General features: G+C 39.9%; 5 non-coding genes and 1 pseudogene across 5 annotated transcripts; 2 read left to right on the top strand and 4 right to left on the bottom strand.

Moving 5' to 3' along the window:
• Window positions 1–9,108: 9,108 nt before the first annotated feature.
• Window positions 9,109–9,181, bottom strand: trnav-uac (transfer RNA valine (anticodon UAC)). Its single transcript has one exon. It is a non-coding gene; the product is annotated as a tRNA-Val (tRNA).
• Window positions 9,182–12,455: 3,274 nt separating this feature from the next.
• On the bottom strand, window positions 12,456–12,566 carry trnal-caa (transfer RNA leucine (anticodon CAA)). The gene is made up of 2 exons: window positions 12,529–12,566; window positions 12,456–12,501 (listed from the first exon to the last, which is right to left on the bottom strand). It is a non-coding gene; the product is annotated as a tRNA-Leu (tRNA).
• Window positions 12,567–12,913: 347 nt separating this feature from the next.
• Window positions 12,914–12,986, bottom strand: trnak-cuu (transfer RNA lysine (anticodon CUU)). Its single transcript has one exon. It is a non-coding gene; the product is annotated as a tRNA-Lys (tRNA).
• Window positions 12,987–15,126: 2,140 nt separating this feature from the next.
• On the top strand, window positions 15,127–15,332 carry LOC131727577 (small nucleolar RNA U3). The gene has a single exon (XR_009322206.1). It is a non-coding gene; the product is annotated as a small nucleolar RNA U3 (small nucleolar RNA).
• Window positions 15,333–16,046: 714 nt separating this feature from the next.
• Window positions 16,047–16,157, bottom strand: trnal-caa (transfer RNA leucine (anticodon CAA)). Its single transcript has 2 exons — window positions 16,120–16,157; window positions 16,047–16,092 (listed from the first exon to the last, which is right to left on the bottom strand). It is a non-coding gene; the product is annotated as a tRNA-Leu (tRNA).
• A 3,676-nt stretch (window positions 16,158–19,833) lies between these two features.
• Window positions 19,834–19,993, top strand: LOC117395697 (small nucleolar RNA U3; annotated as a pseudogene).
• The last annotated feature ends 5,251 nt before the right edge of the window (window positions 19,994–25,244 follow it).

The following is a 25,244-nucleotide window of genomic DNA, read 5'->3' as shown; positions in this document are numbered from 1 at the left end:
TTATTAATAGGTAAGCGATTTCTCCTTACTTTGATTTTTTTATTGATTAAAAATAGCAGGATTTGCTGTAATAAAGCTTTAAGTAAAACTTTAAATAAATAAATAAGTAGTGTGGCCGCCATGTGGATGATTCTGTTCAATACAGCTTTGCAAATAAATATTTGAAGCGGCTATATTCTAATACTTATAAAAGAATAATATATTTTTTTATAATTGAGTGATTTCTGTTATTTACATAGGCAGTTGTGTTTCCCATTTTACTCGGTAAATAGAAAAAAAAGAGAATATTGTTTATACATTCGTCCGCCATTTTGACTGAACTGCAGTTAAATATAGTTCAAAACTTGAACGGTTTATAATATGTGTTTAAGATGTTCCAAATATACATTTGTCATTTATATAGTACCTTTGTATTGTATGGTTACTAAAAAAATATATATATATATATACACTTTAAATAAGTTTCCTTTTAATTATTGCACCACTTGTGTATTGTGTTTTACACAATCAGTTGCCTGCATGTTAATTTCCAATGTGCAAACGAGTGCTAGAGCTACCGTCCTAGGAATACATCTGAAATTTCTATATGCTGTATCTTCACTGTCCTGCATTGCTATTATATTTTATTAATAGTTCGTGGAGACCGGAGATTACGAAGAGTGGAGGACTTGATCCATTGCATCTACCGAGACGGCTTGTAATATTGCAGCGGGACTGTACAGTTCAGCAGAAGGACTTGTTTTTTTTTTATATTTAAGTCCTCCGGAGGTACTTTAGTCGTTGTGCACAACTGATAGAAACATTTTGTTTTATTCTATATTTTTATTTCCAATGTTTTTTTTTTTTTACTGTGAACAATATTGTAACAATTTTAATTGCTACATATATATTACTTTTATAAACATTTTCTTTTCATAAAGTATATTTGTTGTTGCTGAGTGATTCTTTATAATAAAGTAACCTGGTATAAATATATTAAGGCAACTGTATAACGTAAAGTACATTTTCTTAAGAAGGGTATACGCAGCATTAGAGAGAGATCTCCAGAATTTTCCCTGAACTTAATTCTCAATGTGACTCATTGTAATAGTGGGTTACATAAGTAGAAAAATTTGGCACCCAACGTGGGGCTGCGCCCCTTCTAGTAATCATTCATGTTCAAATTACTCAGCAACAATTAAAATTTGTTTTGAAATATATATGCAATAAGTTTAAAAAAAAAAAGTATATATATATATATATATAATTTTTTTTTTACTTTAATTTCTCTAAGTAATGGAATTGTGCAAGCAGTATGAGTTTTGCCCTGATAGGTCCATACTTTTAGGTCATGTAGATCAAAGAGTCACCTATGCTGACATTAAGAATGCATTCAGTCCAGTTGGTGTTGTTACTAAAGTTCAGCGTTTAGTTGGACAAGTATCTGAAAGTGTACTTTGTGAGTTTGAGGAAGGTTTGTCTGTGTTTCTGTTAGATGATGAGCATGTTAGTCATGACTTCAGCAGTCGCTGGACAGTACAGCCTGTTTTATCAGATCAAGTTAGATTTAGCAACACTAGCACCATTTTGTTAGATGTGACTGATACTTTTCTGGAGCAGTTGGCAGCAATAGCTATCAAACATGGCACTGATGCTAAAGAATTAGAAAAGAGGGCATCCAAGCTGCTGTCTGATAAACTTAGTGGAAGCTATAAAGACTCTGAAGGGGTTAGTCCCTTGCCCAAGGTGTCTTTTGATTTCTCAAATGCTTTCACTCCTAAGCAGACATTTTCAGAACATTTTGAAACCTTTTCTTCACCCTCTCAACAGCCAAATGTGTACAGCAACCAGTCCACACCTATCTCCATTCCTAGTGATGTACAGAAAGTTGTAGTAGAGCATGTAGTGAAAACTGCGAGTGAAGGTGCATTTCTTAACAATGTCCGTTACAAGCTCAAGTGTTTTTCAGGCACTGCCAGTAAGCCAAGTAGTGAAGCAGACTATGAAACATGGCGCCGAAGTTCAGATTCGCCAGGTAATTAAAGATGTTGATCTCACTGCTAATGCAAAAAGACGCAAGTTACTGGAAAGTCTTTTACCCCCAGCTTTGAATGTTGCCCTATAAGCAGGAGAAGACGCAACTGCTGAGCAGTACTTTGAAGAGCTAGAGAAGGCTTATGGCAGTGTAGCAAGTGGCGAGGAGCTGTTTATACAGTTTATTGAGACACATCAAAATGCAACTGAAAAAGCATCAGACTATCTTCGTAGACTCCATGCTGTCCTGCAACGAGTAATGGAAAGGGATGGTTTAGTTGGAACACAACCTGATAAGCAACTGTTGAAGCAATTTATCAGGGGTTGTTGGGATGATACGTTAATAGACCGTTTGCACTTGAAGGACTTTCTGAGTGACATTTCTGAGCAGTGCTTATCATACTCAAAGGTTTTATTTGAGGTATGAGCTTTTGAGGAGGAGAAAGAGTCAAAAGAGACCAGAAAGAAGCGTCATCTTGGTGCAACACAGCCCAAGGTTTCTGCCAAGTCTGTTGGTGTTGGTGATAATATTAGTACTGTATCCCATACAGTTCCCGGTTCAACCAGCAGAGAAGAAGAGCTTGCCCAAAGGGTCCTACAGCTAGAAAAGGATTGGAAAAAAGCAAAGGTATCCTCAAGTACACATGGTGTGTCAAATACTAGTGGAGCCCCAGATACTGCAAGTAATAGGAGCAGCTCTGCTGAATTAAGAGAAAGGTCAGAAACCACAGTTAAGAAGGGACCCAATAGGATGGGGGCATTCTGCTATAATTGTGGCAAAGATGGACACACAATGGAAAAGTGCTCTAATCCAGTGAATGCAGTGCTGGTTCAGCAAAAGCTCAGGAATAGATGCGAGAACAGGGCTGCACAGCGCAGAGAAGCTTATACTCCATTGCATCCTTTAAACTAGATGGGTGTCTCTACAAGGGACAGATAGAGGCACTGAATTCATGTACACCCAGTCCCAAAACAACTCAAAAGCACAATATACCCAGTTTTCATAAAAGTTTACAGGGCGTACCTCCTGGTCTTGTTGGTGAGTCATGTCACACTGTTGCTTTTCTTGATGGTGTTCGTTGCCTCTGTTTAGTAGACACTGGATCACAGGTAACTTGCCTATCTGAGTCATTTTACCGTCAGTATTTGTCACAGCTCAAGTTAAGCTCGATACAAGACTTACTCTGTGTTGTTGGTGCGGGAGGTAGTACTGTTCCTTATCTAGGATTCATAGAAGTTAATGTGCAATTTCCTGAAGATGTTTGTGGCACAGAAAACAGCTTTTATGTGTTAGTTCTTGTTTGCCCTGACAATCAATGTAATACTACTGTACCTCTCTTAGTGTGAACAAATGTACTTAGGCATCTCATGCGTGAGTGTGAGGAGAAGGCTGGTGCGCAATACTTGAAGAGGCTGGCTATCCGCTGCGACTGGGCTGCTGCCTATACCAATACAATTGGTGAAGCCAATGCAAAAGCAAAAACTACCAAAGTGAGATTAGCCAGTAAAACACCTGTTACGGTTCCCACGAACGAGTCTAAAGAGCTGAAATGTATGCTGAGTAAGAATATCTATAGCAAAGGATGCAATATACTTATAGAAGCATCTGAAGGACATCCCATTGCAGGAGGATTACTGGTTTACAATCAGCTGCTAGAAGGAGACCCTCAAAATCATACCAAGATTGGAGTCATGGTCAAAAATGCCTCTGATCTTGACATCACCTTACAACCCAGAAGTGTTGTTGCTGCAGGGGAAACAGTGGAGTGGATAAGGGCATTAGATGTCTCCAAATTAAATCTGATGGAGTCCAGATGTTCTAGTGCTACTGCAGTATTGAGGGAGGGAGAAAAGTTCGGTCCCAGTAATACAACAAGGCTGTAGTTGGATTTTGATAACTCACCAGTTTCTGAAGATTTCAAGAAAGATATTACTACTAGGATAGAAAAAGAAGTAGGCAGTGCATTCTCCCTCCATGATCTCGACATAGGACATGCTCCTGGGATAACACACAAAATAGTGCTCACAGACAACACTCCATTCAAAGAGCGCACCCGTCGTGTCTCTCCAGCTGATTTTGAAGACCTGAGAAGTCACCTTCATGAGTTGCTGACTACTGGGATTATTGAAGAGTCTGACAGCCCCTATGCATCTCCAGTTGTCTTGGTTAGAAAGAAAAACGGATCCCTACGAATGGTTGTGGACTACAGAAGACTGAATCGTCTAACCAGGCGGGATGCATACCCACTTCCTAGAATAGAGGAGACTTTTGCTCTTCTTTCAGGCTCAAAATGGTTCTCAGTACTAGATCTAAAAAGCAGATATTATCAAATTGAAGTAGAAGAGTCTGACCGTGCCAAGACTGCATTCACAACACCATTTGGTAATTGGCAATTCAAAATGATGCCTCAAGGTTTAACCAATGCCCCAGCTACATTTCAGAGAACAATGGAGCGGGTGATGTCAGGAATTAATCTACAGGAAGCGGTTGCTTTCCTGGATGACCTAATTATATTTTCAGACACTCTTGAACAACACGAGGAACGTCTAATGAAGGTAATGCATCGCATTGCTCAGTATGGCTTGAAGCTCTCTCCTTCAAAATGTAAATTCTTCCAGAATTCGGTGGCATATCTGGGACACAAGATTTCGGAAGAGGGAATCTGCCCTGACCCCCAGAAGATTCAGCTATAATAGATTGGCCAACGCCCAAGAACATCAGAGAGGTTAGGTCTTTTCTCGGCTTCGCAGGGTATTACAGACGTTTTGTGGAAAAGTATGCAAACATTGCTAGGCCATTAAATGATTTGTTGGTGGGCGAAGCTTCAAACAGAAAGAAAGGGGCATCTTGGCGAATAAAAGCAAGACAGTCTCTGGGTGATCGATGGACAGCAGATTGTCAAAGGGCATTTGAATGCATCAAAGAGAAGCTCACTACATTGCCAGTGTTAGGATTTGCAGACTGGAAACTCCATTATATCTTACACACATATGCCAGTATCACAGGCCTGGGAGCAGCACTCTACCAGGTCCAGGATGGTAAAATGAGAGTTATCTCATATGCTAGTCGAGGACGAAGTGAACGAAAACTACCCTGTTCACAAATTGGAATTTTTAGCTTTGAAATGGTCAATAAGTGAAAAGTTTCATGACTATTTATATGGGACAGAATTCAAAGTAGTGACAGATAATAATCCTCTGACATGTGTTCTCACAACTGCAAAATTGGATGCTGCAGGACATAGGTGGTTGTCAGCCCTGTCTATCTATAACTTTGACATAAGCTACAGATCTGGAAAAACTAATATGGATGCAGATGGCTTATCCCGAAGGCCAAATGGACCTGCTGCAGATGATGATGACTCCCTGAAGCAAGTGGAGAGAATTGCTAAAATGCTGTCCAGAACCAGACAAGACCCTGATTTTGACACCCTGGAGTCAGATGTGTGTAAGGCTGCTTTCCTGAGGCATAAGGTAGTAGTACTTGCACAGGAAGTTGAATCAGAAGAGCCTGGTGAGCAAGAGAATCCAGAGATAGAAGTGAGTGGGAACAAACCTAGCGCTGTAGATGCTTTACCTAGTGGAGAGGGTGCCATTCCAGATGATTTTGAATTTCCAGAACCATGGCCAGGGCAACCATTACTTCCTGGATTAACTTTAGAAAACTGGAAAGTTCTTCAAAACAGAGATGTTAATCTGTCCAGAGTCATTCAGTTGTTGGGGAAAGGCAGAAAGCTTGAAGAAAAATTCAGAAAGTCAGAGACCCCTGAAGTAAGATTACTTTTAAAAGAGTGGCCTAAACTTCTCCTTAAAGAGGGTGTTCTACATCGGCGGGTGATGAGGAATGAAGAACTATTCGATCAGTTGGTGATTCCACAAAGTCACCAGGCTAGAGCTTTGGAAGGAGTACATGATGAAACTGGACATCTTGGCTATGAGAGGACTCTGGATTTGGCTAGAGCACGCTTCTATTGGCCAAGGATGACCCGGGATGTGGAACAGAAATGCAAAACTTGTGAGAGGTGCTTACGCAGAAAAGCAAGGGCAGAGAAGGCTGCAAAAATGGTCAATATAAATGTTTATGCTCCCATGGAGCTTGTCTGCATAGATTTTCTATCATTAGAACCTGATTCCAAAGATATTCGGAACATACTAGTTATAACCGATCACTTCACAAAATATGCGCAAGCATATCCAACTAAAGACCAGACTGCCAAGACTGTAGCCAATCTGTTGTGGGAGAATGTAATTTGCCACTACGGGTTTCCCAAGAGAGTTCATAGCGATCAAGGTGCAAATTTTCAGTCTGAACTCATTTCAGAGCTCTGTAAAATTTGTGGCACTAAATCTAGAACTACACCTTACCATCCTAGAGGAAATCCAGTGGAAAGATTTAACAGAACCCTCCTTGACATGCTGGGTACCCTCTCTGAGAAGAAGAAAGATAACTGGAGGAAGTATGTTCGCCCTCTCGTTCATGCATATAACTGCACTCGTAATGACACTACTGGAGAGTCTCCGTTCTTCCTCATGTTTGGTAGGCAGCCAAGATTGCCTATAGATTTGTGCTTTGGCATCAGTCCTGTTGGACATGACCATAAGACTCATCAGCAATATGTGAAGGAACTTCGTCAGAGGCTAAAATATGCCTACGAGCGAGCCACTAAGGAAGCAGAGTAAAGACAGCTGGCCAATAAACAGAGATGGGACAAGAAGGTCATAGCATCATCCTTGGAGGAAGGAGATCGAGTCCTGGTTAGGAATGTAAATTTGCGTAGGAAGCACAAAATAGCTGACCGCTGGGAACACGCTGTTTACATTGTCGTATGGCAGGTTAGAGAAGAGCTGCCAGTCTATGTGATTAGACCAGAGAAAGATGATGGACCTGAGAGAACATTGCACAGAGACATGTTGTGTCCTTGTGGATTCATATCGGCTGAAGAGGGAGTTGATGATGGCACAGTACCTGAGAAGGCAAGACGTACGAGGACGAGGCAGACTGCAGGGACCTTGGATGAAACTGGAAATTCTGATGAGGATGATACAGATCAATCGGTAATTCCTTCTGAAGAAGAACAGAATATTGCTGGTTCTGGATTGAATCCAGAAGCTCCTGAGTTCTGTACTTACCTGCCAATGACTGATGAAGATCCTCCACTCCATTCTTCTTTGCATGAAGACGACGTGACGGGACCAGTAACTGAGGTTACTATTGAAAGAGAAATAACCGAGGAAGTCTCAGAATCAGCACTGGGTGAACTTCAACAAAGTTCCAAAACTGAGCCTAGGGAGACCATAGATCCCCAAGTGTTAAGACGATCAGAAAGAGAGAGGAAACTGCCATCTAAGTTCAAAGATTTTGAAGTAACTTGTCAAAAGATAACTTCTGACAAGAAACACGATTACAATAGAGCTGTTTCACAAATTGTTTCCTGTGTACAACAGCAAAACAAAATGATATTGGAACAGTTGCATAAACAGACCGAGCTATTGATTCAGGCTTTGATTTCGCATTAGCATATAGAAGATGATTAAATAAATATATGGATATTTTTTGTGGGTGTTACTATCGAGGACGATAGCTTTTAGGGAGGGAGAATGTAACCCCCATGCTTCCTGTTTCCAAATATGGGTATCAGTGAGTCTGTTTCTTTAACACGACCCCCCCTTCTGTGCCCGCAATAAACACGTGCACAGTCAGTTGCCTGCATGTTAATTTCCAATGTGCAAACGAGTGCTAGAGCTACCGTCCTAGGAATACATCTGAAATTTCTATATGCTGTATCTTCACTGTCCTGCATTGCTATTATATTTTATTAATAGTTCGTGGAGACCGGAGATTACGAAGAGTGGAGGACTTGATCCATTGCATCTACCGAGACGGCTTGTAATATTGCAGCGGGACTGTACAGTTCAGCAGAAGGACTTGTTTTTTTTTTATATTTAAGTCCTCCGGAGGTACTTTAGTCGTTGTGCACAACTGATAGAAACATTTTGTTTTATTCTATATTTTTATTTCCAATGTTTTTTTTTTTACTGTGAACAATATTGTAACAATTTTAATTGCTACATATATATTACTTTTATAAACATTTTCTTTTCATAAAGTATATTTGTTGTTGCTGAGTGATTCTTTATAATAAAGTAACCTGGTATAAATATATTAAGGCAACTGTATAACGTAAAGTACATTTTCTTAAGAAGGGTATACGCAGCATTAGAGAGAGATCTCCAGAATTCACATATATTTTCCCTGAACTTAATTCTCAATGTGACTCATTGTAATAGTGGGTTACATTAATATGACTTTATTACCCAACTATGTCATTGTAGACTGGCCAACATTAATTTGGGAGTCACTTTAATTTATTGTGCAGTATCAAATGAAACATAAAAAAGAATCACAATACAATAAATCTCTGTTTGATCGCTATACAATCGATATGTTGTGTAGGCTAAATTGTTTAAATAAATGCACAGAAACATTCAAATCCAAACACGTTAAAAAACAAAATAGTGCGGAATAGAAACAAAGAAGGCTTTGACCTCGATGTGATTTGAACACGCTACCGTTGCGCCACGAAGTCCCGGCATACTACATGCTTGTTATGCAATGCTAGAGTGCACAGCAAGCATGCCAAACACATGGTAATGCCGATGCTGATACTTGGAAAACACTCGGTATCACCAGGGTTATAGGAAACAGCCGACTCGATATGTGTTCGTAGCCAGCAGGGCTATGAAGTTGTCGCAAGTGTGTTTGATTCTCAGCTTTAAAAGTAAAGAAAACATTAAACAACTAGTTTAAATCAGTAAAACTAGTATTTAACTAGGATTCTCTCAGCGCGTCTCCTTTGAATGCGCACTGGCACAAATGGGCTTTGATCGTCTAATTACGTGGCAGAATGCAATAATGTATTGGGTTAATTTACCAACAAAAGAAACGTAAACAAACGTGTATGTATTTATTTGTGAATAAACTATCCTGCTTCTACGATGGGACCAGGGATCTTACATCGGCAATCTAATGACAGGCCAACCCCAGAGAGACTTTGTCTTGACCAGGGATTGATATCATTTAAAAACAAACTGCAGTGGTTCCACTGGGGATCGAACCCAGGGCCTTCTGCGTGTAAAGCAGACGTGATAACCACTACACTATGGAACCTTGTCGGAACTGTGGTGGTGCTCCTACATTATTGTCTACATGCAGCATCTCAAATAATTGCAATCATTTATCAGACCCTTCGGCGTTGTCTTTTTAAGAATTAACCCTGCCAGACCAAACGCAGGCCAACATTCAATCAATTAATCATATATATTTTCTATAGCGCCCCATATGCGCTTCAAAAAATCTATTTGAAAACAAGAAAATATGTAATTGTAAGCCTGGTCGAACAAAAGAAGTCTTCTGTGTAATTTTAAACAAAGAGCGCTTTCCACGATTTAAGATGCTTTCGAGAGACAGAATATTGTAATTGGCCGCCGAAACTGGGGAATAAAACTGCCTGTGATCAAAGTGGGCAGAAAAGTTGCATACTTTGCATAACGTATTTGGGAGAAAAGAAAACGGATCATCTCTGATTTACGACGTTTCCATGGTTTGGCCCGGCCACTGCCGTGTGGCTGGTTAAAACGATGAGTTCAGTTTTTTTTTTTTCTGCTGCTTGGTAATTGAGTTATGCTGCAACAGCAGCAGAGTGGCGCAGCGGAAGCGTGCTGGGCCCATAACCCAGAGGTCGATGGATCGAAACCATCCTCTGCTAGCGTGTTTTTCTTCTGTTTGCAAAGCAGTTTTTCTAAAATATTAACTGAAGGCAAGACTTCGTATTATATTCGAAATCAGGGAAATGTGCACATTACTGGACACATTTAAATTGACAACTGACCTTGAAAACGTTAGGTTTTCTATCAAATTCGTTTCTTTACAAATGACATTGCTTTCTTTTCTTTTTAAATTGTTCCCAGAAAGACCAAAAGATAAAGCCCTTGGGAATACGTCAATATTGCCAGCTCCTGCATATGTCAGCTCTTGAACTCTCTTAAAAATTGAGCTCTAAAACGTTTGCTTTGCAAGTTAATTAACAACCGTAACACTCAATAGCGTTTAATCCATGCGTTAATTAAATTTGGATATTAATTTGTTCACATATTACAATGCTGTTTTCAGGATTCCCGCATATTCTCAACATGCACAATGTAATATGGCAATGGAATGACAGGGAAACCACTGCTTTTTTCCCTCTGGTTGTATTTTGTCACGCTGACTACTATCCATATGAAAGTGCCGCAGTCACCTAAAGGATAAGGCACTAGCCTCCTAAACCAGGGATTGTGGTTTCGTCAATGTTTTATTAAAAACAAACTGTGTGTATTTGTTCTTGGTCTGTGATATGTTTATAGAACTTGGTACTTTACACAAAGTAGTTTTGGCCAAGAAGTTAAGGTGATGGACTTAAAAGATGTTGCAGTTTCCCCGCTCATGTTCACATCCTGCCGACTATGTGCCCCTTTTTATGTTTTCTTTGTTCATTTGTACAGGTCTGTTAAGCTTTAAGGCATCAATAATTACTTGCTGTACTTTAAGTTTCTTCAAAACTAGTTTTTGTAGAGCTGTTTTCAATATAACATGCAATGAAGTGTTAATATGACTTTATTATCCAACTATGTCATTGAAGACTGGCCAACATTAATTTGGGAGTCACTTTAATTTATTGTGCAGTATCAAATAAAACATAAAAAAGAATCACAATACAATAAATCTCTGTTTGATCGCTATACAATCGATATGTTGTGTAGGCTAAATTGTTTAAATAAATGCACGGAAACATTCAAATCCAAACACGTTAAAAAACAAAATAGTGCGGAATAGAAACAAAGAAGGCTTTGACCTCGATGTGATTTGAACACGGTACCGTTGCGCCAAGAAGTCCAGGCATACTACATGCTTGTTATGCAATGCTAGAGTGCACAGCAAGCATGCCAAACGCATGGTAATGCCGATGCTGATACTTGGAAAACACTCGGTATCACCAGGGTTATAGGAAACAGCCGACTCGATATGTGTTCGTAGCCAGCAGGGCTATGAAGTTGTCGCAAGTGTGTTTGATTCTCAGCTTTAAAAGTAAAGAAAACATTAAACAACTAGTTTAAATCAGTAAAACTAGTATTTAACTAGGATTCTCTCAGCGCGTCTCCTTTGAATGCGCACTGGCACAAATGGGCTTTGATCGTCTAATTATGTGGCAGAATGCAATAATGTATTGGGTTAATTTACCAACAAAAGAAACATAAACAAACGTGTATGTATTTATTTGTGAATAAACTATCCTGCTTCTACGATGGGACCAGGGATCTTACATCGGCAATCTAATGACAGGCCAACCCCAGAGAGACATTGTCTTCTGTAGCAAAATAGATTTTCTAAAATATTAACTGAAGGCAAGACTTTGTGTTATTACTTTTCAATTTTGTGTGTGTATTTTGTAATTGTTAAGGTGTTGAAACGGCAGGTATGCAGTTTACCTGACTCTACCCATAGAGGACCAATACATTTATTAAAACAAAAAAAAATATCTGAACACAAGCTTTGTTTATTTAATCTGATACCTTACATCTAGACTTAACTGTTACGGTTAACAAAATTAGAGTAAATTATCATAACAATAGAGTTAAAAGAAAATTCAAATAACATGCCAGTTAAAAATGCGCCAAAAATGACAAAGTAGTCTCAGATTAGGACAATGGCACTTAACGGGTAAGAAACACATAAATTGCTCACTTGTTAAAATCAATAAGCAAATTTCAAATTGGTCATTGCTAATGCTAAAGCAATTTAAGAACACTTTAAATACGGCTTGACTAATATAAAAATATAGTAATTTAATTTGCACTACGCAGGACAATATTGAGCTTAAATAAAAACATTACATCTGAAAATAACTTGTGCTTACCCCCACTTACAAGGAAGCTGTCAACCTTTGTATTCGTCCTCATAACTTGTTAGAAAATGTAAACAGCAGTTGGAGAATACCTAAGTCGATCATCCTAGCGTGTTAAACGAGGGCATTTCTCATGTAAACTACTTCCACTAATAGATCGTTTATACGGTTCTCAATGGTCCGCATCCCAGCCTGAGACCACGATCCAGTGGCAGTCGGAGATGATTTTCAAAGTAATATGTTATTTGAAATATTAAAACAATCTTTAGTTAAATAACACATGTTTCTACACAAAATATTTTTCAGTGACTTCGACAAGCAGCCAGTTTACAACAATAATGCAATCTGTGTTAGGAACGCTATTTTAGTCCAATTTAAAATGGAAATTAAAATGGTATTGAGTGCTGACAAGAGTTTGGTATCAGCTGTTGATTTCCTTGAAGCAATCTTTTATAGTAAAATGAACAAATTGATTCATTAAAAAAATAAGTAAAAGAGAACTGTCAGAAGTGGGATTTGAACCCACGCCTCCATTCGGAGACCAGAACACACAATTCTTTGGAAAAACAGCGTCCTTGAGTCTGGCGCCTTAGACCACTCGGCCATTCTGACAAGCTGCGTTTGCTTTAGTAGAAAACCGCATTATTTCATTTCAGCACAGACTAGGGTTGTCTATTGTATCAAGGCCCGATTGGGTTTATTACGCACATACTAACTTGCTCCATGAATGATGTAATGACAAGTGTAAAAAAAGAAACAGATTGAAGCCAACCCACGAAAGTAAGATTCTTTATTTCAATATCGGTATAGCTTTAAAGGATGCACGCATTTTACAATAGCAATTGCTATATGACAATGACCAATAAGTAATTGTGTTGCAATACTTTATACAATGTGAACCGAATCAGACATTGCTCTGTTGCCTCGAAGAAACAACTACAATTTGTATTTAAAAAGGACGCCCAACGTGGGGCTCGAACCCACGACCCTGAGATTAAGAGTCTCATGCTCTACCGACTGAGCTAGCCGGGCTGACGGGAGAAAGTTTCTTTCTTTGAGGCGGGGTGAGAGAGGAAGTACCGACAGGTGCGTGGGACCTGAGATTCGGTGTGCTGCTGCTGTAGATGAGTGTTCTGGAGACGCGCTGTTTCTGTGTCTGCGGTGTTACAGCCGTGTGAGTATATTCCAAAAGTAAAGTGTTGAATAATTCGAGAGCTAGTCTGTTGAATAAAGCTCTGAGACGTGTGGTTAAATCCCGGTCTCATCAATTTTGTTTTGTTAGATTAAAAGTGTTCCAGCAGCAGGTAAATGTCCCCACACCTTTTGGTTCTATTTACTTATGCTACACCGCTGCTAAACCTGAACGATGCTGCTAATTATCTTAACTAAACTTGTATTGTTGTTGAATTGCTCTAATATAGTTAAACCTGTAATGTTGCAGCTAACGTTCCCTAATACTGTTAAAACTTGTGTGTATTAACAATCTGGCTTTTGTTGTTGTACCCTTGCTGCGAAGAGCTGTTTCCAATCACCTAGCACTCTTAAAGAGAAGTGTAATCGCTGCTATATGTTGGTCTAATACCCCATGCTTTTAAAATGTGGCTATTGGCTGGCTTTATTCAATTTCCCCTCCTTGTTTTTAGTACAACTTTAATACATTTTATTGTTAGTTATTTGAACTGATTTATGTGAATCATGGATCATTGTAATAAAGCTTTGTGAATTGTTATTCTGCCTTTGTCATTCTGTTGTCATTCCTATTCCAAACCTTTTAATTAATTTTTAGTAGTGTCGGTATTTGGACTCTCACTTGGTGTCACTGGGTGTGGCTGCTACAATCCCATATAGAATGCGACAAAACAGGTCGCCCTCCTTCATATAAACAGAAAAAGAATAAGTACACACACAGACGAGTTGATTTACTGCAGCGTCAGACATCGGAGGTTCAGCAGTGTACTGCAATGTTGTAAAAAGACGTGTGTAATTCAGGATGGTTGAGCGAGCTATGGCGCTGCGTTCAGATCACAGTTACCCTGGAAGCGTGGGTTCAAATTCCATTTCTGACAGCTCTGTTTGTTCATTAACCACTCGGCCACGGCTACATGCTCTCACGGTTTTCCGTGAAAAAAGCCGTATTATTGTCAAAAGAAGCAAACGACACCCGCAGTAATGCTGTAGATGGCAGTATAGGCTAAATAATGAACCCAAGTCAAATGCCTTTGTTGAAACTCTATCAGATTTGTACAAGTCAAGCACACATGGGAAATAATAATACAATATCCTTTCTGCCAACGTTCATAATAATGAATCCATCCTTATTTCAAAATACGTAACTATTTAACTGATCTTCTCAAAACACCCATACACAAAAACTTTATTTCTACTGAAAAACTAACTTGCTTCATGGCTGCTGCTACAGCACTCGGGCACGTTGTGCCTAGCGTTAGCGGACATAGGAGATAAGAAGACCTACAAAATATCACGCGCTGCAGTTTTTTCAGTCCGGGGATTATTACAAATTAGCAGACTGTGCATTAAAATACACATGCAGGGTGGGCGTCTCTGTTACAAAGAATTGTCACACTTTGTATTTAACTCCATAATGCGCTGGGACAAAATACGCAGATACTTTAAAATTATTTGGAGAATGCGGGCATCGATCCCGCTACTTCTCGCATGCTAAGCGAGCGCTCTACCATTTGAGCTAATTCCCCTTTAATGACGCCAGCGATTCTCATAGGCTTCATTGCAGCTTGATACGAGCAAATCAGATTGTCAGTTGTTTTTTATTTTTATTTTGGCAATGTAGTCTGTGATTGCAAATTAAAAAAATAATTGAATTAACTAAATAGCAAATATTTCGACTAGAGGTATGTTTTCAATTTCTTTAAAAAGTAGTCTCAGCTCGTTTATTCAGTCGCTTATAAATCCACAATCTGTGTCCCGATGCAGCAGCGCTGTGTGCTGTGGCTCGAGCTTGTTTGACGAGGCAGACAATGCAAAAATGCCAATACTTGCTTTTGTATCACGCGACAAACTTAAGGTATGCTTTAACGGCTTGGCTGTCTCGAGTTAGTTTGTATTGTTAATGTAACACCTCGTTGTTGCCCAGTCATTGTTTCATATGAAGTAGAGCTTGCCAGTTGGGGGCGACGGTCTGCTAATACAAGTTAAGACTATATTTGCAAGGATAATTTCTAGAATGAAACACGTTTTGAAGGGATTGGTCTCGGTATCCATCAGGAGGAGTGGCAGTGTTTTCTTCTCAGCACCGAGCTGACAATGAGTGTTGTTATCGGGAACCTACTCGCTGCAAGTAATGACCACTTCAATCTTCAGTCGGCGGTTGTTGAAGGAAGGGGACACATTTTGAGTGCGTATTTCATTCCGGTAGAAACGTAGAAAAAATAAACCATCAAGCCCACAATTGTTCAGTTGTTTAAATCAATAACCACATTTAAATTGATCATTGCTAATGTTAAAACAATTTAAGAACACTTTAAAAAGGGCTTGACTAATATAAAAATATAGCAATGTCTTTTGCACTACGCAGGACTAGATTGAGTTTAAAATAGACATTACATCTGAAAATAACTTGTGCTTACCCCCACTTACAAGGAAGCTGTCAACCTTTGTATTCGTTCTCATAACGTGTTAGAAAATGTAAACAGCAGTTGGAGAATACCGAAGTCGATCATCCTAGCATGTTAAACGAGGGCATTTCTCATGTAAGCTACTTCCACTAATAGATTGTTTATACTGTTCTCAATGGTCCACATCCCAGCCTGAGACCACGATCCAGTGGCAATTGGAGATGTTTTTCAAAGTAATATGTTATTTGAAATATTAAAACAATCTTTAGTTAAATAACATGTTTCTACACAAAATATTTTTCAGTGACATCGACAAGTAGCGTGTTTACAACAAAAATGCAAACTGTGTTAGGAACGCTATTTTAGTCCGATTTAAAATGGAAATTAAAATGGTATTGAGTGCTGACAAGAGTTTGGTATCAGCTGTTGATTTCCTTGAAACAATCTTTTATAGTAAAATGAACAGATTTATTCATTTTAAAAATAAGTAAAAGTGAACTGTCAGAAGTGGGATTTGAACCCACGCCTCCATTCGGAGACCAGAACACACAATTCTTTGGAAAGACAGCGTCCTTGAGTCTGGCGCCTTAGACCACTCGGCCATTCCGACAAGCTGCGTTTGCTATAGTAGAAAACCGCATTATTTCATTTCAGCACAGACTAGGGTTGTCTATTGTATCAAGGGCCGATTGGGTTTATTACGCACATACTAACTTGCTCCATGAATGATGTAATGACAAGTGTAAAAAAAGAAACAGATTGAAGCCAACCCACGAAAGTAAGATTCTTTATTTCAATATCGGTATAGCTTTAAATGATGCACACATTTTACAATAGCAATTGCTATATGACAATGACCAATAAGTAATTGTGTTGCAATACTTTATACAATGTGAACAGAATCAGACATTGTTCAATTGCCTCGAAGAAACATCTACAATTTGTATTTAAAAAGGACGCCCAACGTGGGGCGCGAACCCACGACCCTGAGATTAAGAGTCTCATGCTCTACTGACTGAGCTAGCCGGGCTGACGTGAGAAAGTTTCTTTCTATGAGGCGGGGTGAGAGAGGAAGTACCGACAGGTGCGTGGGACCTGAGATTCGGTGTGCTGCTGCTGTAGATCAGTGTTCTGGAGACGCACTGTTTCTGTGTCTGCGGTTTTACAGCCGTGTGAGTATATTCCAAAAGTAAAGTGTTGGATAATTCGAGAGCTAGTCTCTTGAATAAAGCTCTGAGACGTGTGGTTAAATCCCGGTCTCATCAATTTTGTTTTGTTAGATTAAAAGTGTTCCAGCAGCAGGTAAATGTCCCCACACCTTTTGCTTCTGTTTACTTATGCTACACCGCTGCTAAACCTGAACGTTGCTGCTAATTATCTTAACTAAACTTGTATTGTTGTTGAATTGCTCTAATATAGTTAATCCTGTAATGTTGCAGCTAACGTTCCCTAATACTGTTAAAACTTGTGTGTATTAACAATCTGGCTTTTGTTGTTGAACCCTTGCTGGGAAGAGCTGTTTCCAATCACCTAGCACTCTTAAAGAGAAGTGTAATCGCTGCTATATGTTGGTCTAATACCCCATGCTTTTAAAATATGGCAATTGGCTGGCTTTATTCAATTTCCCCTCCTTGTTTTTAGTACAACTTTAATACATTTTATTGTTAGTTATTTGAACTGATTTATGTGAATCATGGATCATTGTAATAAAGCTTTGTGAATTGTTATTCTGCCTTTGTCATTCTGTTGTCATTCCTATTCCAAACCTTTTTAATTAATTTTTAGTAGTGTCGGTATTAGGACTCTCACTGGGTGTCACTGGGTGTGGCTGCTACAATCCCATATAGAATGCGACAAAACAGGTCGCCCTCCTTCATATAAACAGAAAAAGAATAAGTACACACACACACGAGTTGATTTACTGCAGCGTCAGACATCGGAGGTTCAGCAGTGTACTGCAATGTTGTAAAAAGACGTGTGTAATTCAGGATGGTTGAGCGAGATATGGCACTGCGTTCAGATCACAGTTACCCTGGAAGCGTGGGTTCGAATTCCATTTCTGACAGCTCTGTTTGTTCATTAACCACTCAGCCACGGCTACATGCTCTCACGGTTTTCCGTGAAAACAGCCGTATTATTGTCAAAAGAAGCAAACGACACCCGCAGTAATGCTGTAGATGGCAGTATAGGCTAAATAATGAACCCAAGTCAAATGCCTTTGTTGAAACTCTATCAGATTTGTACAAGTCAAGCACACGTGGGAAATAATAATACAATATACTTTCTGTTAACGTTCATAATAATGAATACATCTTTATTTCAAAATACGTAGCTATTTAACTGATCTTTTCAAAACACCCATCCACAAAAACAAAGTAGATATTTATTTCAGCTGAAAAACTGACTTGCTTCATGGCTGCTGCCAGAGCACTCGAGCACGTTCTGGCTAGCGTGAGGTGACTAAGCAGATAACAAGATCTACAAAATATCACATGCCAATAAAACTTACTATAATTATGTTCATTTTATTATTATTTATTTAGCAGACGCCTTTATCCGTGGCGACTTACAGAGACTAGGGTGTGTGAACTATGCATCAGCTGTAGAGTCACCTACATTTACATCTCACCCGAAAAACGGAGGACAAGGAGGTTAAGTGACTTGCACAGTGTCACACAATGAGTCAGTGGCTGAGGTGGGATTTGTACCGGGGGACCTCCTGGTTACAAGCCCTTTATCTTTAACCACTGGACCACACAGCCTCCTATAACAAAATCACACCCCAGATGGGACTCGAAACCACAATCCATGGCTTAGAAAGCCAGTGCCTTATCCATTAGGGCACAAGGGCTGACAAAAAAAATCACATTTGCTAGTAATAAAGAAAGTGGGAACAATAGTATCGTGGTTTAATACATCATATCCAAGCCATCGTTGGTGTTCAAACACAGCAGAGTATTACATTGGGAAAGGGCAGTACTTGTCAGTACGTATTTGACATTCATGTGGGAAGATTTAAGATTGTGAAGAAGTTTAAATATGCTGCGTATTTGCGCAATGGGAACCTTACATAATTAGGTTTTTGATTAATGCCACTTTCTTACGGACAATAATCAAGGTGACGATACAAGACCAGAGACAATAAAGCAGTTATTTTCGTGTCCTTTCATTACCATATTCTAGTGTGCTTGTTCAGAATATGCGTGAATCGTGAAAACGTCTTGCGAATATGTGAACAAAGCCAGCATTCACTTTATTGATCACCATGTGGATTAACCGCTATTGGAACACCGATGATTGTGTTAAAGATGTTAATAGACTTTTAATGTACACGTTTTAGAGCTAAACGTTTGTTGAGACAGTTCAAGCGCTGTAGCAGTGTTTAACTATTTCCTGGATGTTTGCCTTTTGGTCTTACTCTGGAAAAAGTAATAATAATAATAAAAAGTAGGCAAAACCATTTTTTGAGAAACCGCATTTGGGAGAAAAACTAACAGTTTGGAAACACATTTGCAAAGGCATTGGATTCTATTGTGGTGTTTCCAAACTGTTGAACGTTTCTCATTACATGCAGGTTTAATGGCTTGACAAAAAGGCGATTGACAAAAAGAATGCTGTCTCGATAGCAAAATCGCGTCAAGCTGAAATAGCTCAGTTGGGAGAGCATTAGACTGTAACGGTCCCTGCTTCGATCCCGGGTTTTTGCAAACAGCACGACTAGGTTATTTTTTCTTAATTAATTTTTTGAATTAAAAAAACAGCACATTTTTTTCTTCAGTGTAATTGGAGGAAATAAAAACGTATTATAGTGCCATTTTCTAATGCGATAAAGAAATGCAAAAAGCATCATCTCTGCGTGGGCTTGAAACACCAAAATTTCGATTAACAGCCGATCGTGCTATCCGATTATGGTGTTTTATTTGATAACACCCTGGGAGCTCAACAGAACAGTGTGTATGCATAGAGCTAAAATGGAAACCAAATATATACGATTCAAATGGGAATCGTATTCAGATTTTAAGCACAAATTTGATAGACTTCACAGTGCAAAGGAGGAAGGCAGACAATGCAAATGAGGCAACTGGCTCCTACTTTTTAAATCATACGAGAAACTTGAACCCAATTAAGCTTTTAACCGCCTGCAGTCTGGAATGAGTTTGAAATGTTGTTGTAACACCTCACTGGGCAACAGCAATTGCATTATATGAAAGCTCCTGTTTATTTGTCAGCGGCACAGCTACCGGTGCCACTCAGAGTTGGAGGGAGACGGTCGGCCACTTGCCCATAAAACAATACTTTCAGGGATCATTTCTATAGCGATTTGCTAGCGAAATGCGTTTTTAAAGTGTTTGGACTCGCTATCCATGAGTAAGAGTGAGAGTGTTCGCTTTTGACCCCTCCAGTGTTCCTTAGGGGGCTGGAGGAAGCGGACATGTTCTGAGTGGGTATCTTACCAAAAGGTCCGCATGACGAACTACAGTTACAAAGCACTGCTGCTTTTTCGATGATTGATTAAAACTATCAATCTGACTGAAAACACGGAGACATTAATTTTGATCGGTTTGATACCAATCGGCTTACATGACAGGTATTGTGTATAGACAATGTCATATACACAGAAATGAACACGGACAGTGTTTTTTTAAGGGCTGACTCATTTTAATGTTCGAGAGATCTGGGTGTACTGGACAAATATACTGGATTTTTTCCATGTCGTAATTGTGCCGCCTTTGATAATGCGTTTGAAACTAGAGATAATGTGAGATAATGTCTGCCATACAATGAAAAAAAAGAGTACAGTATCTCACAAGTGATGACCTGTGCTTCAACTTGTAAAGGTTTTATTTGAAAGACTAAGGCCAATCTATGTATCTTTAGAAAGAAAAAAGATTATTAAGAGTAATCTTAAAGAAAGTCTTAACCAAACCAACTGACATAAAAAACCTGAATCCATGGTTCTAAACAAACTATCCTTTAATGCATCTCAGCGGAAATATATCTACATGTACCCATATCCACACACTCAATTGAGCAAAACAATGTGTTATGAAAAACAAGCACAGGACAGACAGAGAGAGATATAAATAGATATATTGTTGGGCCCAAACTCCTTGAGATAAGTCCAGCTCCAGGTAAGAAGCAAAAAAACATAATCCAATGCACACAACAAAACAAAGTTACAAAATAAACAAATCCAACAATGAAACGAAGCAAAGCAACAAAGTAAACAAATCCAGCAATGAAAATTGGTAAAAAGGAATGGTCTCACCACTTTGATGATGCGAATCCTCTTTTAGCTTTCAGATCATTTCCTGCTAATGGCATAATTTTGTATCCACATGTCGCTTTATCCAGCAATTACAGAGTACATAGGCTTCTTAGAAAATTCAATCAGGAGCACAGGTGCAGAGGCAGCAGGAGGTCAAAAAGTAGAAAAAAAAACCACCCACCTTGATAGATAGACCTGTGCTTTTATACTACCCCTCTTAAGGTTGTATACCCACTTTTTTATAATTCTTAATTGAACAAGTTTGTGACCAATTTGAGATAATTACATTTCGGATTAAGGTGTCTGGCCAGACTAACTGCAATCAATTAAGTTGCAGATGGGGAGTTTCTTACTGCATTATATGTGGTCGGTGTCACATATTTCCCCCCCCCCCAAACAAGAGGCACAACTGGGTTTAAAACCAAAGTAGGGTTTTAAGTTAACTACATTTAAGGTGTCACACTTGTGATCACCAAACTGCACTTGATAATTAACCGGTCCAAGTCGCTTCATTACTGTAAATGGACCAGTCCATTTGGGTGCAAGCTTAGCTGAAAACTTAGAAGCAGCTTCAGATAAAGGGTGTGACCTAACCCAGACCAAATCACCCTCCTCAAATGTTACATATTTACGTTTGGAGTTGTAATAATTGGCCTGCCTAGTCTGAGCCTTATCTACATTACTAACCACCTAATGAACTAACAGCTGTTGCCTTTCAAGTAAGTTTTGTCTTAACGACTCTTGCTGGGGAGCTACATTACAAAGCCGATCCAATGGCCCTTTTAATCTTCTCCCCAATGCCCATTAAGTGGGACTAAATCCTGTGGATTCCTGGCGAGCAGAATTGATGGCGAATCGGAATCAGTAAATCCACTTATCCCTTTCTTCATGGTTATTCCCCACATAAGAGGTGATCATTGTCTTCACCGAGCGGTTTATAAGTTCTTTGAGGTTGATTTGCAGGTGGTATGCTGTAGTGAGCTTGTTCACAACTCCCCAGGTCTTACAGATACCTTTCAGGAGTTGACTGGTGAACTGGCTCCCTCTGTCAGACACCAAATAGCGTGGTGTGCCCCATCGAGTAAAGATGTCCCTAATCAGGATGTTAATAATCCGGGGAGTCTTGCCATCTCATAATGGAAAAAAACTCAACCCATTTTGAGTAATAATCAACAACTACCACAAGTATGGTGTTACCGCTCTTACTGCGGGGAAATGGGCCCATCAGGTCGATTCTAAGCATTTCTCTCTGTTCGGGAACAGTGGTGGATTGTAAAATTCCTGCAGGTTTTGTGTTCGATGCCTTATACTGCTGACAGGTCTGGCATTCCTTAGTATGTCTCCAAGTTTCCTTGCGAATCTCTGGCCACCAGGCCACCTCCAGCATTCTGAGAAGTGTCTTTAGCCTGCCCAGATGTCCCCCTAGTGGATTGTTGTGGAAGTATTGTAAGAAAGTTGATGTTAACTCAGGGGACCACAAGCTGAAACTTGAATGCATCGCCTTTGATTGGTACCCGCCTATATACAACTCCCTGGTGTTCCACATAGGTGATGCGGTCAGGTTTGGTGGTGGTGTTGGAAGATGTTAATGAACCGAGGATCTCCTGGATGTTCTTATCCCTTGACTGAGAGGCCGCAATTTCGTCAAACAAAACAGGCAAATCCAAGCTGAAGCTCTGTGAATTGCTGGAGTAGACTGCAATATTGGATGGACCAGATACTGGAACCTTCGATAAAGCATCAGGAACGGTATTGAGACTTCCTTTTCGATACAGCACAGTGAAGTCAAATTGTTGAAGTCTGAGTGTCCATCTAGTGAGCCGGGAGGATGTCTTTGGACAATTGAAGGCCCAGGCTAGAGCTGCATGGTCGGTTACAACTTCAAATTGACCAGACTGCACCCAGCTACCTCCAGACCCTCATCTCTCCCTACACCCCCACTCGACCTCTCCGCTCCTCCTGCACTAGAGGACTGGCTCTACCTCCTCTACGCTCCCCTGCCTCCAGAGCCCGCTCCTTCTCCACCCTCACTCCGCAGTGGTGGAATGACCTACCTACAGATGTCAGGACCACCCAGTCCCTGAACACATTCCGGCGCCTCCTTAAGACTCACCTCTTCAGACAGCACCTGTAGAACTCCTCTGTTTTTCCTCTGGGACACTATCATCCTCCCATAAATGCGCTTTATTTGCTCTTATCTGCCCCCTATTTTACTGCATTTAATCCTGTACTTCAGAATACTGTAATCTGCCAAGTGTTTAATTTGTAGTATTTTGTATTTAATCATATCTTGACGTAACTATCACTGTCACTGTTATCTGCTGTATTATTGAATTGTATTTTGTCACACTTGTACTTGCTTGAACCAAAGTCATTGCATTTATCTTGCTCATATTGTATTACTTGTACTGTAACACTTGAAATGTATTTGCTTACGATTGTAAGTCGCCCTGGATAAGGGATCTGCTAAGAAATAAATAATAATAATAATTGTATTCCTTCCAAGAAATAACACCATTTCTCCACAGCCCAAACGATTGCCAAACACTCCTTCTCTGAAATGGAATAGTTCTTTTCAGCACTACTGAGGATTCGGGATGAGAAGGCAATAACATGCTCTCCATCATCAAAGTTCTGAGCCATCACTGCGCCCAACCCCACATCACTGACATCTGTGTAGACCTTAAAAGGTTTAGAAAGATCAGGATGCGTGAGGATGGGTGGAGACTGTAGTGCTGCTTTGAGTTTCATCCAGCTCTCATGACACTCTGTAGTCCAATTCCACAGCATGTCCTTCTTCTTCGGGTTATTTAAGGGTACTGCGATGTCAGCAAAACCTGGAATGAATTTATGGTACCATCCGGTCAACTCCCAAAACCGCTGGACCTCCTTCAGGTTTGTGGGCTCAGGGTAAGACTGAATGGCATCTAATTTTTTTGGATCTGCAGAAATGCCATCTCCCGAAACCACATGACCTAAAAAAGTCAAAGTGTGATTAAACAAATGACACTTCTTTAAATTTAAAGAAAGGTGAGCTTGGTGTAATCTCTTAAAAACCTCTCCAAGGTCCCTTAAGTGCTGCTCCTCCGTCCTTGAATACACATTAGTATCATCAATATAAACAAAACAAGATACTCCCTTTAATTCACCGAGGACCTGTTCCATTAGCCGCTGAAACGTGGCAGAGGCGTTCTTCAATCCAAAAGGCATAACGTGGAATTGAAACAATCCAAAAGGGCTGGTAAAGGCAGTCTTCTTCTTGCTATCCTCAGCCATCGTCACTTGCCAGTACCCTGACTGTAGGTCAAGAGAACTGAAAACACTAGCTCCTTTAACCCTTTGTGGTCCTATGTCAGATCTGGTCCGACATTGCAATTATAACTATCCGGTCCATTGTCGGACCCTGTCCGACATCAAAAAACGCAAAAAACAGCTTTCTAGTCGTTTTTTCTCCGGAAAAAGCCAAGAAAACCATTCAATAGCCGAGTGGGAGCAACAGGATCCGAGACAAGCCAATAAAAAAAAGGCGTATCTTTAATAGTCATACTTGCCCCTAGCATCCCATATGGGCGGTCATAAGGAAACAAGCTGGCTGTTACTGTAGCAGTGCACAGAGACTATCACGGACATTTGCCGAGCTTTTTGAGATGTTATAGTAATAAAATAATGACTTGGATTGCATTATTGAGGAGTTTGGTGATAAAACGAGTGATCAGGAGATGATTGATCGGGATGTACGACTATTATTATTATTATTATTTATTTCTTAGCATATGTGAAAGCGATAGCGAACGAAAGGGTGGGGAGGGGCTGGAGATGCCTAGTGAGTGCTTTGTTGATATGCAGGGCCTTTTAAACCTGTTTGACTGTGGAAAAAAATACTTTTAAACAGCACGTCTAAAATTAACTGCACGTGTGAAAATAAATTGGACCTGACGCACCTGACGCACACTTAATAAATGGACTGCAAAGGGTTAAAAGACTAGAGGATATCATGTATCAGGGGCATGGGGTATGCATCAAAATGTGTTTTTACGTTAATCCGCCGATAATCCACACAAAAACGCCAAGATCCATCTGCCTTAGGCACCAGCACAACAGGAGAAGCCCAGGCGGAAGTCGAAGGTTCAATAACCCCATCCTCTTTCATCTGGTGCAGATAATGCTCAATGATGGCTCGCTTCTGTGGAGAGACTCTATAGGCACGTGAACGCACAGGAACTTCATCAATGGTATGTATTACATGCTTTGTAACATTGGTTCTTCCCAACTGGTTTGAACACACCCGTGTCCACTGCCTCATCACTCCCACAAGGTCAGGTCATAACAACGACAATAAATCACTCAACGCACCTGATGGTTCTGTGATAATAGTGCTAATGTGCGCCGTGATAGTTTTTGGGCTCTGAGGTGGAAGCGCATAATGCA

The sequence above is a fragment of the Acipenser ruthenus genome, unplaced genomic scaffold, assembly GCF_902713425.1.
Source record: "Acipenser ruthenus unplaced genomic scaffold, fAciRut3.2 maternal haplotype, whole genome shotgun sequence".
NCBI classification, from domain to species: Eukaryota; Metazoa; Chordata; class Actinopteri; order Acipenseriformes; family Acipenseridae; genus Acipenser; species Acipenser ruthenus.
The sequence above is the reverse complement of the archived record's forward strand: the minus strand, read 5'-3'. Positions and strand labels throughout refer to the sequence as shown.